Source organism: Etheostoma spectabile, chromosome 8 (assembly GCF_008692095.1).
Source record: "Etheostoma spectabile isolate EspeVRDwgs_2016 chromosome 8, UIUC_Espe_1.0, whole genome shotgun sequence".
Lineage (NCBI taxonomy): Eukaryota > Metazoa > Chordata > Actinopteri > Perciformes > Percidae > Etheostoma > Etheostoma spectabile.
In genome coordinates this window covers 12,923,442-12,930,693 of record NC_045740.1, presented here as the reverse complement: position 1 = coordinate 12,930,693, position 7,252 = coordinate 12,923,442, and the positions used below count along the sequence as shown (strand labels likewise).

Genomic DNA, 7,252 nt, shown 5'->3' with positions numbered 1-7,252 from the left:
CAAACATGGTTTTCAATAATTAGAACTACTTGAAATCACATTTGCTTTGAAGTGTGGTCTCATAACTTATCATCAGTGAATGTGGCATTTCTTTTCAGGCAGTGACGGAAAGAACACTGTGATGAACAAATGACACAGCACAACACAAAGTACTGTACATAGTACCCAATAATAGAATAGAAATGTATAGGAAGTGGGCTGCAGTGCAATTAAACTGACAAGGTCATTGACATTGATGGACGTAGTATTCAAATCCTTTACTTGAGTAAAAGTAATAATACCACAATGTAAAAATTATTCTACAAGTAGGTTAAAAGTCCTAAAATGTCTTTTAATATTTACATTAAAATGTACTTTAAATATGAAATACTTGTTTTGCAGAATATATATGATTTAATGCAGTAACTCAGTGGTTAGTGATGGTTACTGGACCCCCAGGGGTCCTTGAGGGGGTTGCAGTAGTTGCACAGCAAAAGGGAGAATTTAGGCTATTTTCACTATCACTGTATCCAGAAGTCACCCAATGACACCTAGTATGACTATTTTGGTCATGATACACATTGGTATTTTGAACTTTTTCACATCCAATCACTTTCGTGAATTTCTGCAGAAAATGCAATTTACGATATTGCAAACTAATATGTCATAACATGACAAAATACTTTTGTTTTATTCCAAATGCAGAACAAACAGTGCGAACCTCGACTGGATTTCTACATTTGTACAGACGGGTTTGTTGTCTTGTAAATTGCGCGTTCACGCGGTTCCCCTGGCCTACCCAGTATCCTAGTGCGCTCGCTCCCGCTCCAGGCTGGTGGTGGAAAAAAACTGCAGCGGCTGTTACCGGAGCCAAGCAGAGAGGAGCTGCGTGCGAGAAATCACAGGCACTGGCAAGAGTTGAGCTACACACACTCGGATTTTCGTTGTTCTTTCCGAGGACGACGTTGTCAAAACCTGGATGTATGGCTGCCAAGAAGTGGTAGTATCGGTGGGAAGATATCCGGCGTCTGAAAGGTATGGAAAAGTTAGCTACGGGTTCCTTTTTTCCAAAAAGAAAGTGTCTCAGCCACAAGTATTGTCAGTTTCCTTCTGCTGCCAAGTTCCAGTTTGTACAGCAGGGGAATGTTGTGTCTTGACGAATAAGCTAACGGTTCTGTGAGTATATGTCTATAACACTTAATTTAATAACGCTTAGCTAATGCAGTTCAGGGATGCGAAGACAGCGGAGAAGTTTGCTAGCCGTTGTTACGTTTCACCGTATTGCATGATAATGCTAATTAACGTAACGTTGCCGACTGCGTGCAGACTTCGTAAAGTCGCAACATAACTAACGTTAGCTGCTGCTGTCATTACTTGACTGAGGGCTAAAATACCGGGGGGAAAGCTTGTTCAGACGGGTGATGCTGCTTGTGTTTGGTTTTGCTCAAAAGTTACTTTAGCGAACACCTGGTTTGGAAAGGAGCCCGTAAAAAAAGACAACTTCTCAATGTTTACAAAATGGGATAGGCAGCGTTTAACTTACCGCTGCCGACCAAACAGTGGTCCAGGGACCACCACGGTTTTTTTTTAGAGGGAACCAGTGGGAGATGGTTTTATTTGAGAGATATTCCACCGCCCCTTAAGTTATTTTTAGGCTATATAACGTAATACATAGGGGCGAGTGGAATGTGAAAAGGCTATTTTACTATTGCAAGCATGGTCAATGTCACGTGCTGTACGTACCAAGTTGTATGCAACAACAAATATATTAAAAATGACTTACTTTCACCTAGGGCTGTGCAATAAATCGATATATGTGGCTTGATATCTTCTTAAATTTTGGATATCGTAATATCCTGATATCAAGTGTTGTCTTTTCCTGCTTTTAAAGGCTGCATTACAGTAGAGTGATGTCATTTTCTGAACACACCAGACTGTTCTAGCTGTTCTATTATTTGCATTTACCCACATAGTCATTATATCAACATAACCGATGCTTATTTATCAAAAATCTCATTGTGTGCATAATTTGTGAAAGCACCAATTGTCAGCCCTACAATATCGCCACAATACCAATATCGAGGTATTTGGTTAAAAAATATCGGGATATTTGATTTTCTCCATATTGCCCAGCTCTACTTTGATCACACTCTCACCAAGTGGGAGTTTGTGATGTAACACATGCATTAAACTGATTTGCCAAATAAAGAAACAAAAATCCTCCTGACTGGAGAGTTAGTGTAAAAATAATTATTAGTTTAAAGTCTATTTGCTTGAATTCTCCCCTATCCTATAGGGAATCGTCCTGTCTTGTCCTCCTATTCCATCTTTAACCTATGGTCTGTAACATTTAGCTGACCCAGGTGAAATCCTTTTACAAAAAACTGATCACCCACATTAATCCCCATGCCAAGCCTTTTACACAACACTCCAGTGGGACATGTGTTAGTGTATTACATAAATGAGCTGTGTCTGTCTACATTACACCAGGCTTTGATGATTGTAATATTGTCTGAGTTTTAACATAATTTTCTCTCTGGCCTTGGAAATCAAAAGGGAGACTGAAATTATAGCCTACAGCATTCAATAACATATAAAATATGCCAGTATCAATGTTGGAAAAATGGAGATTTGAGCATTGAGGCACTGGCATGTGATGACAGAAATTAGATTTTGAATGCAGGCCTGTAAATGAGCAAATAGGAGGTTGGAGTAGGAGTGACATGGGCATTTCTTAAAGGTGATATTTTCACCTGTCAACTTCTGTGGTCTCAGCTGAGTTCTGAACCCTTTAGAGAATATTTGATCTGACAGACAGTTTCTTATGGTTCAAGAACAAATCCTATTATGTTGCCCATTTAATGATAAGTCATAAAAGGTAGTTTTGGTTCCCATTATTCTAAGGTGGCAGTGGCACCAGAACAGCATTAAAAACTTGTTTTGTTGTCCAGAAGAGGAGTGTGTTAAAAAAAAAAAGTTTTCAGGTTATTGTGAAAAACTTTAGAAAAACCACAACAGTATCCACTCCAAAAATCCATATCAGTCAAATCCAAGTTGTATTTCTGTTGAAATCCAGAATATTTCTTTTTATTCTTATGCAAGAACAACAACAACCCCTTCTGTTTATGTGAAGAATGTGTTTGTGAAAGTGAAACATTCTTCAGTTTCAGTGTCACAAGTTCAGGCCAGTGAAAGTTGAAGGACTCTCCCGTTCTACACCTCAGCCCATTAAAAACCGATACTGGGCTTTGGAAAAATGAGATTTTCTTTGTGCGTTCACATGGGACTGTAGTTATCAATTCTTGCTGTTGTTTGGATCCCCACTCGTGGGTTGACGGCGTCAGCAGAGGTAGTTGTCTGACATGGTTTCTTCCTCACCTGTTTAAAGCGGAGGGGGAGGCTGATTGTGCAGAGATTCCAGATTTGCCTTCTGATAAAAGTGCCCTGCGGATGCCTGTTCCCAAAGTACGTGGGACAAATATTTGCTGGATTGTTTCCTTCGTTTCTGAAATGAGAACATACCTGACATTCTTTGTGGGGAGCAACAGGAAGATAGTGTTTTGTGGTGAGTCCTATTTCACAAGAAGGTTTTTTGTGATTCACACTGTCGTTTACCAATAGAGATAAAGTCCTGAAAGTTGTAGGATATACGCCTAAATCATCAGAAGATTTCATGACATTTGTTAGGCCTGTTTTATGGCCGCTGCTCAAAAGTCACAAGTATTTTATTTGCCTTTCACCTTTGTGTTTGCGTATAACAGACATTCAGCTATTGTATTGATCTATGCTATTACAGTGGTGTGTTAGAAGAGATGACAAATGTGTTGTAAATTATCTTTTTTAGTACAATAATCTCTTTTTGTGTAAAAGGAATGTCATAGATGAGTCACTGGCCTCGAGGGATATCACGAAATGGCAGTGCAGTGAGACGTTCAAAATCAGTCCCTTCACATTGTGCATTAGGCTGAAAGTTGTTTCTGTTTGCCAGAAAGATCTATGACCAAGAGCTTTACCTAAACCGAGGCTTATCTTTCTTTGTTCATAAAATATATATCCATAAGCTACATGTTTAGGAAGCTGAAGCCAGTTAGCAATAGAAACAATTCTAATATTTGAATTTTGAATGATAAAGCAGAAACACTCTGCATATTTGCCTATGTATGTTTAAAAATAATTAGCAAATCTGCCTTTTGAAAGCATTGGACACATTTAGTTGTAATTTAGGCATTTAAGTAAAGCCGGTTATTGGTTATTTTGATTCTAATAATCCATTTAAGGCATTAGTGTATTTTGAATTGCTGTTTTTCTTTTTATATCAAGTCATGGATTTTCAAGTAGCATTGTTTTCCCCCTGAAGTATTATGCTAATTTGGTAGGAGACAATTGAATTATGTATGAGTGCACGCTTTAGTTCATTTGAAAGATGTGAAATTATGCACAGTCCCTTTCCATTGAGTTGTATTGATCTTCAAATTAAATTCCAAATGATTTTAATTGTGATTGGTAGAATACAAAAGAAAAGGGTTTCCAGAAATAAGGGTACATTCAGAACTCCAACTGGTATGTCAACATGAGTTGTCATCATACCTGATTAATACTATATGCAGGGTTATATTTTTATTGCACAGAAGGACCAATTGAGATAATTATAACCGTAGAAATAATGCATTGTGCTCACGATTTCAAATGTGTTCCTTGGTCAATATGAATTTAACAAACATTTGTTTTTGAGATTTAGAGAATTCAGTGGCATAAATAATATAGGTAATTTGTTGGTTGACTGAATGCATGTGTATGTGTGTGCTCTGAAACAGATCTGTGAAGGAAACCATGACCCTTGACCTCTCCCCCTTGCCCTAAGCCAGGGCTTGAGCTGGGTAACAGGTGTGACCCAGAAGTTAAGGAGCACACACACACACACACACACACACACACACACACACACACACACACACACACACACACACACCGAAATGTGGACTGGTAGCTGGAGAGAGTTCACCTCCTGGGCACTGCCAAGGTGCTCTTGCGCAAGGCACCGAATTATATTAGTGGCATTAGAACAGTAGTGTTACACTAGATGCAAATGTTATTACTGTAGTTTGGAAATTTGATTATTTCTACACTGATATGTGTATAAAAAAACATAGCAGAGACTAAATATTTTTTGGAACTAATCAACCAGGAAAAACAAGCAGGCAAGAAACCAAACCAAGTGTTTATGTTGATGCATAATGAATAATGTTGAGTTGCATGGGCAGTTGTTTGGGTTAATGCATATATAATTATGTAGGCCAAATGAAAAAAAAAGGAAACTCAACAACAACAAAGCATCTGAATACTGATTTGGACAGTGGTTACTATGGCAACGGGTGGAGCGTTTTAAGCATTTGGAAATGAGGTTTACAGGTCTAGCGTTCAGCAACGCACAAGCATAACTGTACCTTTCCAAACTGTGATCTTCAACACAAAGTTCAGTACCATTTCATTTTTTTTCCCCCAAATGTCACACTCTTTGTGATAAACAACATTGTTCCCCTTTTAATACCATCGCAGTTTTGGCCATGTAGTTGCCCCTTAGACAAAACACTCCAGGTTTTAGAAGGTCAGTGGAGGCTGATAAAGTGCAGTTTGGGCTGGAAGCCATGTCCAAAACCTTCAGCTCTGTCAGTGATCAAGGTAGAGCTGGAGCCCAATTGCGTTTTGTTTTGAAACTCTAGTCTTGATATAATTTGTGTTGGCAGCTCCAGGTCGTGGCCTGTACCGAGGACATTTTGCAGCTATCAGGCATAACATTGCACCTACCAAAAGCCAGCGTAGTGTCACTTGAGTCATCCAGGTAGGAAGATGTCGGAACAAATTAAACAAATCCTCTGAATTTCAGAAGACACCCAAATGAATGGTGAAACATTTTGTTAGTTCCACACCAGTCAAGTAGATTAAAGGTTTGTTTTTTATTACCAAAAGCTTGTTTTTATGAACAGAAGCTCTAGTCCTTAATTTAAGTGCAATCTTTTCAGATGAGCTTACTGTTTTTCAGTTCTTTACTTGATTTCACACTTGTTGCATGGGACATGACATCAGTGTTATCTCAGGTCGGGTCAGAGTTATTATGAGTCATTTTTGTATCAGTCTTCAATCTGTGGCTTGTTGCAAGATGGTGGATGATAAAGGAGCAGCTTGCTGTGCCACTGTCATCTTCTATGAAGCCAGAAGGCATCTCCTCCTGCCTGGGTATTTGATGAGACTGCAGGGACAATCATCAAAGTCTTACCGCTCATGTTTGTTTGTGTGTCTGTGTGACTATTTGTGTGCTCATGCACATGTTACACAAGTGGTTAAACATGCAGCTTTGCAAAGATTTGTTTCCATATTAACAGCAACATTTGATTTATAATATTATATAAATAGTGAACGTTTTACAACTAGGAGTGTTTTGTTTTTGGGATCTCCTTGTATGTGGTATAACGACATGAAGAATATTGTATTAGTTAATAGTCAAGAGTTTTCATTACAATTGTCAATGTTACCATGCTTTTGATTCACTTCTTCAAGAGAGCTGATACATTTCAAAACATTTATAACAGTAATATTCTGCTCCACATGGAACGGAAGGTTGCTAGGCCGCTGCTGATAAGCTATTAGCTAAGGTGGTTACCTGAGCTCGTCTACTGAGCTATTACCTGAGTTGAGGTAATAATGTAGTAATTCTGCATATAAAAAACTTTAATTAAAAGAAATACTAATTGCAGTTTTTAATTGATACGTTAGAATGCATTATTCCAATAAGTTTCTGTGCCACAGCGTTCATTATGCATACACAAGAGGAAAATTAGCATAGAGGACGACCTTAATAACTTAACGCTGGCTAAAAGCTGTATGCTGCTGCCCAACCCTTGTCAAACTTTGTCCTTTTACCAAAACTTGTGATTTAAAAGTGTCTCTCCTCCTCACAGGGCAGGCAGAGTTCAGCTATTCAGCATATCCTAAAATGATTTAATGGGCTAAAGTTTTTAGTCAGTGATTTATTGGTGTCAGATAGCCTATTCTCCTTCTGAGCTGAATAGTGGGTGTGGGATAGACTACTGCCATCATCATCCTGATCGTCCTGTGGGGTCCATAAAACAAAGACTGAACCAGAGCCAGTGGTGATGTAAGGCCTTTTCATTTTTGATGTCTTTCAGACCGCTCACCTGTCTCGCTGCTTGTGAAAACATTACGATGTCACGTTAACGTTTCTTTGTTTCTACTACTATGGGCTAACAGTTAACAT

General features: G+C 38.6%; 1 protein-coding gene across 1 annotated transcript in view; it reads left to right on the top strand.

Annotated features, from left to right (window-relative positions):
• The first annotated feature begins 781 nt into the window (after positions 1 to 781).
• peak1 (pseudopodium-enriched atypical kinase 1) overlaps positions 782 to 7,252 on the top strand; it is a 104,458-nt gene continuing 97,987 nt past the window's right edge. The window contains exon 1 of the mRNA XM_032523469.1: positions 782 to 1,014. The gene's annotated coding sequence lies outside the window, so the exon portion shown is untranslated. The remainder of the gene's footprint in view (positions 1,015 to 7,252) is intronic.